Source organism: Melanotaenia boesemani, chromosome 4 (assembly GCF_017639745.1).
Source record: "Melanotaenia boesemani isolate fMelBoe1 chromosome 4, fMelBoe1.pri, whole genome shotgun sequence".
Taxonomy (NCBI): Eukaryota; Metazoa; Chordata; class Actinopteri; order Atheriniformes; family Melanotaeniidae; genus Melanotaenia; species Melanotaenia boesemani.
This window is the reverse complement of record NC_055685.1, coordinates 28,072,565-28,083,190: the sequence shown is the minus strand read 5'-3', so window position 1 is coordinate 28,083,190 and position 10,626 is coordinate 28,072,565. Positions and strand designations below refer to the sequence as shown.

Here is a 10,626-nt window from a genome sequence, read left to right as displayed (position 1 = left end):
TCATTGGTGGGTTTAAAACAAGAAAATAGCTGATGCAGAGGCATAAACTCACAAAAAACCATTACCCCAGTTAATTAAGTACAATACAGCTCCTGGCAGAGACTGCCCTAAATATTGATTTTAGTTTTCTTCAATGAAGCTTTTCTTCAGACCTCTGGAATTTTATAGAAATGTTTAAATTGGATTTTATGCTTTCAGCACACAAATCTTTCATCTTGATGCATTTAGATAAAAAAAAAAAAGTTGTCTATTCGTACAGTCAGTCTCCTTTGTGTTGTTGCATCCTGATTCAAACCTGTCCCTACCTTTCACCCCTGCTTTAAGTCACCAACATGTCAACACGTGTGCTTTGCTTGGTCCAGTCTTTAGAAAACTGGGGGATCTGCAGGACGAAGAAGTTCTTGATTTGTACAAATCTCTGTGGGCAGCTGTTGGTGGGCACATGCTGTGATGCGGAAACATAAACCTGTCTGCATTCAATCAAAGAGATGAATTTTATAGATGGAGAAGGGGAAAGTGGAGAAAGTCTGGTGTAAATCACAAAAGCCTGGACTCCTCTGACATGGATAATATTATAATGATGTTCCACTCTGTCCTCCTCTATAACTCAGGCTGGGTTTACCACAGGGATATTCTGGTAGAAAAAAGAAATTATTTTTCACATTTCTTCTGTGTTCTTTTTTATTGTTATTATTTATTTTTTTACAATTACTTTTATTTCTGTTAGTTTTTTTTTTCACTCTGACGGCTTTCAGTTGAACAGATTCTTTCTGAGCTTATGAGCTGATATTAATCAAAAACTGTTCTTTCCAAGAACTGACACACACTGATTTGTTGTTACAAACTGTTTTAATTACAATCGGAGAGGGTGTTTCCCTGATAAAAACCAGCTGAATTTGCAGTGACTCATGCATGACAGCAGGCTGGATGTTAGTTTGTGTGCTTTTTGTGTTCTGTACCTGATTGCTTATGTACTGATTTTGGTTTGTGTTTTACATCCAAATTTGACACAATTTGTTACTCTTTTTGTTCTGTTGAGAAAGTAGAAAGCATTCTGCTCTTGTTGAAAACAGCTGCACATCGTCTGCTTTGTGTGTGTGTGTGTGTGTGTGTGTGTGTGTTTCCCATGGTTTTATAGTGTATTCTTGTGTGTATGGGGCACATCCCAGTAAGGTGAAGACTGGTTGTGCTGTATATGTGAGCACATCGTAACCACATAAACATGAAAGACTTAGAAAGTACAAAAAATCTGCTGTAATTTCTCTCACAAACTTACAAACACACACATTTAACAAAAAATTTAACAGTGCAAGCATATGCAGTCAAACACAAAAAGTCAAATTCTGTTTTTTGCTCTTGTGGCCTTCGGGGCTTTTGTAGTGCGAAGAGGCAACAAATGACAGCTTTGTGTTTTGGGAGGCTGGGAAAGTGGAACCACAGTGACACACACACAAGCCTACACAGACACACACATGGAGTTTTGAAGCGTCAAAGCCAGTACTCAGTTCTGTCCTGCTCAATGGGCTGATTCATTAGAGCCTCATGACTCTAAAGGAGAAAATGTTGCATTAAAGGGAGGATGAGCAGTCGGGAGTGTTTCAGCTCAGCGCTCTGAGGCTGACATGACCCGACAGTCAGTCTTAAAGATGAAATGCATCATAAATTCTTACTTTATGTGGGCTGAGCCTCATTATATTATCTTTTTGGGAAGATGTGTTATTGAACGACATTAGTTTAGTCTTTTTAAATCATACACACACATTTCAAGCAGGTAATAAGGTAATACCCAAATACAACAAAACAAAGAAGTTACTTAAAAAACACATTTAATAACTTCTGCTTCTCAGAAAAGCAAAATGCAACTGTAAAAGCCCATTTATGCTCCCTTACGTACCTAAATAGGGAGGCCCATTTCAAACATTGTCATACGTCACTGTCCTCATGCTTCCATGTGTCTTTCGTGTTACCATGGTAATAAGTCAGTTTCTCCAATAGTGGGCAGTGCTGAGTTCAGAGATCTCCCGCGAGCCGACATCAGTTTCAGACACCTTTTGGCAGCGGTGATGCATCGCTATAAAGTTGTTTCCAATCACTAACACACCCTAAACACTCTTCAAAAGCTCACCCAACTTCTACAGTTGTTGTCCTCGTCTTCATTCTTCTGCTTTTTTGTTCTCTCCCTGATCTTCGTCTTCTTCTCTGGTTTGTTTCTTTCGCTGCTTTCATGTCAGCTATTCTGCACAGCACTGCCCCCACAATTTCCAGTGGTATGGCTTCATCTTCTGCAACAGATAGCTAAGCTCCGTGAAAACAGAATAAATTATGTGCGCAACTGACGCAGGAGACGGACGAAACTGTCCGTCCATCTGCGCATTCGTCTTTTGCCTCAAATATAAATGAGCCTCAACATTAGGCTCTGGTCTGCAAACACAAAGTTGTGAAGTGCACTTTCTCAGCCTCATGATGCTGCAGGGAAATAATGGCTGAATGTCTGTGCCTTCAAAAAACGTTGAAAGTGCATAGTTTTTAAAGTCAGGAAGTTAAGTTGTGTTGCTTTAATAAAACACAATGAGATAACAAAAAAATGCAACTACATTTAAGAAAACACAACAGATAAACCAGAAACACAAATACTCAGAACACACATCACAGTACTAAGACATTTTTTTATGTGTTTTCAAAAGTGCTGTGTGAGTGTGTGTGTGTGTGTGTGTGTGTGTGTGTGTGTGTGTGTGTGTGTGTGTGTGTGTGTGTGTGTGTGTGTTGTTTAGTTTTCTGATAATTGGTCGTGTATATGAAGTAGTGTTTGGCTGTAACACACATTTCACCTTTTTCCTTAAACTTTTTTTTTTTTCTTGATACTACTCAGGTAGTGCAGACTCAATGCCGTACTGCTCCATAAATGTCCAACCTCTGCTATATTCCTATCCTAAAATTGTGTTTTGCTCTTAATACGCAAAAGAAAGCAAGTTTATGTCATGCTATGTTGCATTTTTCTGTTTTTCTTTAGTTTTCTCTCTTTGTGGGCTGTATATTTATAACAGAAGATTTTGTGACTAGCATTGGTCATAAAAATACAGCAGATGTCATCCTTTCTTTTACTGGCTGGTTCATAAAGAATTTCCAAATTTGACAACCGCAATTATTACGGAGCCACAGAAGGATTCTAAAAGCTTCACTATTTTCATCGCTTTTTTTTATCTATAAAAAAAAAGAAAAGAAAATGTCCACATATATTCTTCCATCAGCTCAACCCAAATGCACTTAAAAATGATTCGATTTTACCAAAACATCAATAAAAGGATTTTAATATCATTATTAGAGAATCTGGCAAGTGGAAACATGTCTCGGAGTGGGTGTTGTAAGAAACCATGTTTGGCAGTGAACTGTGTTTGTCTGGATCTCCTCCTCCATGTCTCCTCTGGAGACATAGAGCCTTACAGTCCAGATCTCACAACCCAAATCCTCCATTGCTTCATGTCTTAACTGCTCCCTCTGGACCGCACTGGGAGATGAGGCTGAATGTTGATATTTTTTACAGCCTGTATTAAATGACTTAAGGGCTTTAGCATGAAGCTACCAAGTTATATATTTCAGTAGAATTCAGCTGCTTGATTTGCTAACAAATGCTTTGATTTGTCTTTAAAAAACTGGAGTATAACATTTAAAATGAAAACAGGCATTTTAGGTACCCTGTTAAGCTCCCATCTCTGACACAGTGTACGTTTGGACCATAATAAGCACCTCCTGACCTTGTGCCAGACATGAACTCATTAGTGAAACACTATTATTTACTGCTGTCACATGGTGTTGCAGTCAACATGGGGAATTAAAGAGGCCTCCCCCGATCTTCCATCCCACTTAGGCCAAGAGTCCCAGACCCCATTCTGGGAGGACAGGTCGCCTCAAGACACAAGTGGACTGAAATCCTGAATTCTGTGAACATAGAAAAATTCATCTGTGTTTTTACAGCAAGAAGCTTGGGGCCATTTGTCAGTTCACATTACAGCTAAGGTTGATATTTAATCATGAATTATTTATTTAGGGTGAAAATTGTGTCCTTGTCTGGAAATGTGAAACCTTATGAGGTTATGAACAAGTTTAATAATTGTAATGATATCTAAAAATGTCCTATTTTTTTCTGAAACAGTTTCACCAGCTCCCTGTTTATATGAAAAAAGAAAAAGTTGGGACACTGTGTAACATGTAGATAAAAACAGGATGCAATGATTTGCAGGTCATCGTACGAGGAGACTCTGAACAGTAGTTCTTGTTGCAAAGAGCGTCCCTTTTCAAGCTTGGAAATATTACAATTACATTATTATACAAAGGATACTGCAAATGTTTGATTTGCTGATACGTCCAGATTGTAAATTGTTTATTTTGGATGGGACAGTGCATGTTAATGAATGTAAAATACACTGCATTTAGAAGAATGTTAATTTCCATGCAAAGTCCCAGATATAAAAGAAAAGATTGACTATGATGAGACCAAAATTAGACATAAAAATAATATAAACCATAGACAATGCAATAGAAAAAACGGTTACAATTAAAATGCTTATAGCAAAGCAGTTACCACAAAGCAAAGACAGTGCTGACTAGGTTTAACCTGCCTTGACCCTTTAATGCAATATCTAATTTTTTCTTTTTATTTAATTAATAATAACAAGAATCAATGTTTTTAAGAACTGGTTGACCTAATTTGTTAATAATATAACAACAGTGAGACAACAAACCCTTAAGTTTGGCATTACATACCCAAACCAAATGGTAGAGATGGTGCAGGTTTGTTTCCATAAATGTTTAAGATTTATTATAGTCACTTAAAATTTATTTACAAAGCAGTACAGCAAGCAATTAAAGACACACTATGTAACTTTCCAACCTTTAAACTTCACATTCTGGAGTCATTTGATGGCAAAGTAACATCTAATATGTGCATTTCTGGAGCCGTCGCTGCCCAGCAGCATCCCAAGCCTGAGAAACCGCACTAAACAACTTTTTCTTCCAAGGTGCTGTGTGAGCTTGCAGCCGAGTTATGGCTTTACGTACTGCATCACGGACTAGAAAGGATATAAACAAACCAACCATTTTTAACACACATTGTTGCTGATTCAGCAAAGAAATAACATTATTGGAGGAAGAGAAGAATAGAAAGAGAGGAAGGGACAGAGAGAAGGATAAAACATGAGTCAAGATAAGACTGTCTTTTATTGTCTGGAGAGAACTCAGTACAGGTAGGATGCAAAATAGATGCTGAATTAAGCGTAGACAGAGGGCTCGTTACTGAGAAAATCTAGTGCATCTTTTAGGGCTTAAAATGCTTGAAATGTTTTAAAATACCCACAAGGCAGCTCCTGTCATAGAGCTCAGCCCATAAGTGCTTACTTCAAAGATTAAGTTTTTCATACAGAAAATTAAAATTTCCATAATGCTGCCTACTATTCAGTCATGTTTTAAGCTGTCTTTAAGAAGAAATGTAGGTGGAGCTATCTTTAATAACCACAGTCAAAGTATACCAGCTTATGCAGCGTTTACCAGATGCAACATTCTGTGCAAAGGTGGATTTTCTGACTCGTACTTTGCAATCCCCCCTGCTGACTGACCTAGTACTAGTTTTACCATTTTACTTTTTGTTTAGGTTCTTGCTTCTGTGTCCCATGTTGAAGCACCATAAAACAACATGTTCTCTGTGTCGCCCTGATTATCAACAGGTTTGAGTTCAGGTTTATGTTGGTATGTAGCACTTCATAATCTTCCTTGGGACATACAGTTTTAGGCAAATCTCATATCTTCCTCTATGGATGGCTGCACTCTTCATTTTCTGGGCAGTTTGTCAGCATATGGCTCATAGATCTACAGCGCAAACACAGTAAATCACTGTAATTGTCCTTGTCCTGCAGTAGGCGTTGCTGTTCTTTTCTCCAGTCATGCTTTATTTCTAGAGCTGGATGCCAGCCACTAAAGGACTGCAGGCTGTTGCAGGTGAATCCCAGCACCTCCTTTGGGTTTTTCAGGGGATTTTAGCTTACGTCAGCTTTTGCGTTGCTTTGTTATCTGCTCATGTTTGCAGAGTATAATGGGTTTATTCACTTACTCAGTTGAATAAACTCATATAGTTTGATTCTGGGTAGAGAAATTGTATTTTTTTAAATGCATGTATTCACATGCACATTTTGGTCTCAACATGCTGAAAAATTCTTGTTTTGTTCTTGTTACTGCTGCAGTTCTATGCATATTAAAGTAGGTCCTGGCTCTCAGTGTTTGTTTTGTGATGTTTTGTATTAGGGAATGATGCGGATAAGTCACTTGTAATAACGGAAAGACCCAATGATCACATCCAAGAAACTTTTTGGGCTTTATATGGAACAAATTTTAAATTAAATTAAACTTGACACAATATCAACATGAACAATATTCTCTGTAGGGAACAGTGGTGGGAAAAAAATCAGATAAGTGATCCCTGATTGAACTGCTGGCAGGGAAACGTCTCTCTAATTTAATCTGTTTGATGACACATTTTGACACTGACTGTGCATGTGAGGTGTGTTATAAATTCTGAAAATGCTAAGTTTGGAGACATGCATGTTAACACTCCTCTCTTGTTGAGTTTACAGATCTGAGTTGAGTAATATGATGTCGTCTGATAACACACTTTGTGCAGATCACATGTGCACACACAAAATTACAAACCAGCATAGATTTATAGTCATGTTAGAGCTCTCCCTGATTTACTTAATCCAAAGTATTGCCTGCAGACATGAGTGCTTAATACAGTCAGAATAAACTGTCTGGCCTTTTCCCAAGTTAACTGCTCTATCTGCTTTGTCTCTTCAGAGGGAAGTATTGTAGAAATTTACAACTTGCAAGCCTCCTCATAAATAATCTGAGCATGCATCCCTTTTTAACCCATGGAGACTGCCGAGCCGCTGCACATTTCACTCAAATATGTGCTAATGTTAGTCCAGGCATTCAGCTCCAGCTATGTAGCAGTAGGCCAGATGGTGAGGTTTATTCTGGGACAGGTATCTTCAGTCTAAGAATGCTGCAGAGGAACTGTGAGAATGGATGTGTGGCTTGTTTTTTATGTTAAAAAAAAAAATGAAATTCATAGAGAATAATGCAGTTTTGGAATTATTTTTCTTCTGTAAACATAAGCCATTAGCTGCCATCTACAAATTGCTTTTGACAAAATGTTCATCCCAGTTCAACTTGAACACATCACCACTTGCAGATAGTTTCCACTGCGGAAGATTTGCTGCTTTCAGGCTTGATGAGAGGTTGATCTTCTCCTCCTAGACATAGTTTGACAAACATAAAGCCACACTCACCACACAAACAAGCAGAGGAAGCAGGGAATCCCTGACACTAACAGCTGGGTTTACACTAGCTTGGCAGACCTGTGTCTCCCCATAATCCCTGCTTTCTCAGCTTGATTAATCGATTCTGAACTTATTTGGGCTCAGAAGGTTGACTTGATTCATGTGCAGGGTATAGACACTGGGTTGTATTTTTGTGTCTTATAATTACTGTCTGCCTTGTGTCTGTGCTAGTCAACCATAAAGTCATGCTTTGACTCCCCAAATGGAAGCATTTTCTTAGGAAGTGGCAATTAAAAATTCATTTAGAATTTACTTTTTGCTTTAGCTGACCTTAAATTATACAAACCATCAATTTTGTCTTTACATGAGGGCAGTTAAGTCAAGCTATGTACATTTCAGTTCTTTTTTACAGAGCTGGGGAAATCTGAGTTTCATGGATGATTTTCTTTTCAGCTTCAGTGATGAAAACCAATAAGTCTGTTTCTGACAGCATCTGTGAATGCACATAGGAGAGGTTTGTTTAGAGGGTAGAGTGCCTTAATGCCTCTGCAGTGGAACTTTATATGGAAAACCCAGCTGGTTTGAAGTCAGCGAGTGTGTCTTTCACATGCTAATCTCAAATAATCACCATGCCTGCTTTATAATTCTCTTCAGTTAGCAAACTGACTGAATCACAGAGATTTAAACACTGAACGCCCACGTTAATTCTCTCCATGTTAGCTCATTTATCAACCAAAGCTACCTTTATTTACGCGAGGTGGTATATCTCTGCCATTTGTTTCCTGGGCATTAATAAACAAACCGTCGCTGTGGCTGCCTCCCTTCACCCACTGTGGTTACATGCACAGCTGAGTCAAGCTAGAATCTTAGCTTTTTTAGACCTAGCCATTTAATCAGATCACTGTTGTTTGAGCATACATGTATGGGAGGGAAATCAAATCGTTCATTAAAGCAGTGTTTCCCAATCCAAGTCCTCGGGACCCGCTGCCCTGCATGTTTTTAAATGTAACCCTACTTTAACACCTGAATTAACTGAATGGCTTGTTAACAGGCTGCAAAGAACTGGATGAGGAAGTTCATTCATTTGAATCAGGTGTGTTGGAGTAGGAACACGTCTAAGATATGCAGAGCAGGGGGTCCCGAGGACCTGGATTGGGAAACACTGTATTAAAGCTTGTCTAAGGGCTTAGGGTTTGGTTTTCCACAGCCAGCAAGTCACTAAAAAGTCACATCAGTACTTTATTACTTTACATAAGTTTTACATGTTTGATTTGTCCTCCAGTTAATCAATCATCAATCAAAATTTCTTTCTATAGCACCTAACAAGCTGACCAAGGTGCTTAACATTGTAAAATGTATAAATACAAATACACATTAAAATAAAGGAAATATAATAGAAAGTAGTAATAGCACAAAATCAATTAAAACTAATAGATAACACGTAAAGTACTAAATATATGAAACATATTAAAACAAAATACTACCTGCCAAAGGCCTTTTTACATAAATAGGTCTTAAGTTTGGCCTTGAATAGAGGCAGATCAGTGTGGGGAAGAGAATTCCAAAATGTTGGACCTGCCACTGAAAAGAACCAATCCCCCATCGCTTTAACCTGGACCGAGGCACCTCTAACAGGTTTTGACCAGCAGAAGGTAAAGCTCTGCTGGGATGGTGGATTTTCAATAGTTCTGATAAGTAAGGGGGTGCGAAGCCATTCAGTGCTTTAAAAACAATAAGAACAATTTTTTCTGTATCCTGTACTGAACCGGGAGCCGGTGTAGTCTCAATTTCTGTACAGTTAATGCCTGAAAATCACCCGTCTAGTTTTAAAACGCTTTTATAAACAGTTGGTGTTTGTGAATGCTCTCTGCAGAGTTGATAGGAGTTTCCAAGTCATATCCAGTATAAATGAGCTTGATCATTATTATTTATTTAGACGTCTTATTTCTTAGGGTGCACTCAAACTTGTGCTGTTTAGTCCACCTCGAACAAACTCTGGTCCACTTCCATAAATATTACAGTTCATTTGGAGTAGTTTTCACTCATTCACATTCTGGTGTTTACGAAATGGACCAAATAAGTAAACACGTAAACTCTGGTCTGCTCATCAAAGACTTTGCAAACTTTATCATTTAACAATAAAGTTAGGTCTTAAAAACAAAGGAAGGAGTGGGTTAACAAGACAGTTTAAGGTGGCTAACGGGATTGAAGAAAAATGTGACACAGAAGGAATAAACTTAATTACTTTCATCTTTCATGCCAGTCTGAACACAGGCTTTGTGGTAACATTGTAGCCAATCATTACAGATTTTACAGATAGAGAAGTGGAAAAGGCTTCATTGAAGCACCCTCAGAACAAATGACCCTGTCACCTCTCCCCCATGTGTGAATGTGAATTTAAATCACCCTTCCCCCTTTCCCTCCTTCACCACAATCAGCATTAAATTCACTGTTGTCCCCCATTCTCTGCATGCCGACCGGTCAGTCCTCTGCAGCTCCTGCAGCAGATACGTTGCCTTTTCCAGCAGACGTAACAGAGTGGCTGTGGCTTTATGGGAAAGGAAAGCTAAAAGAGTAAAGAAAAAAAGAGATACAGTGGGAGGGGCGTGAAGAAAAGAGGGCAGCAACAGTTTTACTCTGCGTTCAGCCTCAATGGGAAAGGCGTGTTAGACCGAGAGTGAGCGGTGCGGGTAGAGAACTCGCTGCAGTGCAGGTGGATCACAGCTGTCTGGTGAACAGGAAGACTTGAAGGCAGCTCCCTGTTAGGCTGTCCTGCAGGTTTGTACAGCAGATTTATTGCAGTTGTTTCATGGTTTGCGCCTCTTTGTGCCTCTGTGTGAATGAATGCAAGCTGTGTTTCCCATTGTCAGGGCTGCTAAAAGCACCACTGTCCAGGCTTCCTTGCTGCTGTGCAGTTGTGGCATTTTATAGAGCTGCAGCAGCAGGAAAAGACTGATCTGTCCAACTAACTCCAACTTATGGCATGCATTTTTTGTGTTTACATTTTGATTTTCATTTTCTTAGTGCACAACAGTTCCCTCCACATAAAAACTTTAAAGACTGCTTTTCCTTTGCTAGTTTTGGCAAGTCCAGGTTGCTTAGTGAAATAGCAACGGTCCTTTTCCCTCCTTTCAGCTTGAGCTCTTTTTACTGTGGAGAAGAATAGAGCTGGGAGCTTTGAATGGGCCTGCGATGGCCTTCAATGTGCATATGAGAGGTGCCGCCCTCTCAAGTGTCAGCGTGCTTACTTGATAGGTGGCGGGGGGGTTATGTGCTCACTGTTTGCAGAGGGGGCTGGGTT

General features: G+C 39.1%; 1 protein-coding gene across 2 annotated transcripts in view; it reads left to right on the top strand.

Moving 5' to 3' along the window:
* The window catches only part of add3a (adducin 3 (gamma) a), a 104,812-nt gene that overhangs the window by 28,414 nt on the left and 65,772 nt on the right, over window positions 1-10,626 (top strand). Inside the window, exon 1 of one of the 2 annotated variants that reach the window (XM_041982173.1) lies at window positions 10,000-10,103. The exons of the other annotated variant lie outside the window; for it this stretch is intronic. The gene's annotated coding sequence lies outside the window, so the exon portion shown is untranslated. Of the gene's footprint in view, window positions 1-9,999; window positions 10,104-10,626 lie in introns of those variants that run through there. 2 annotated transcript variants of the gene reach the window in all.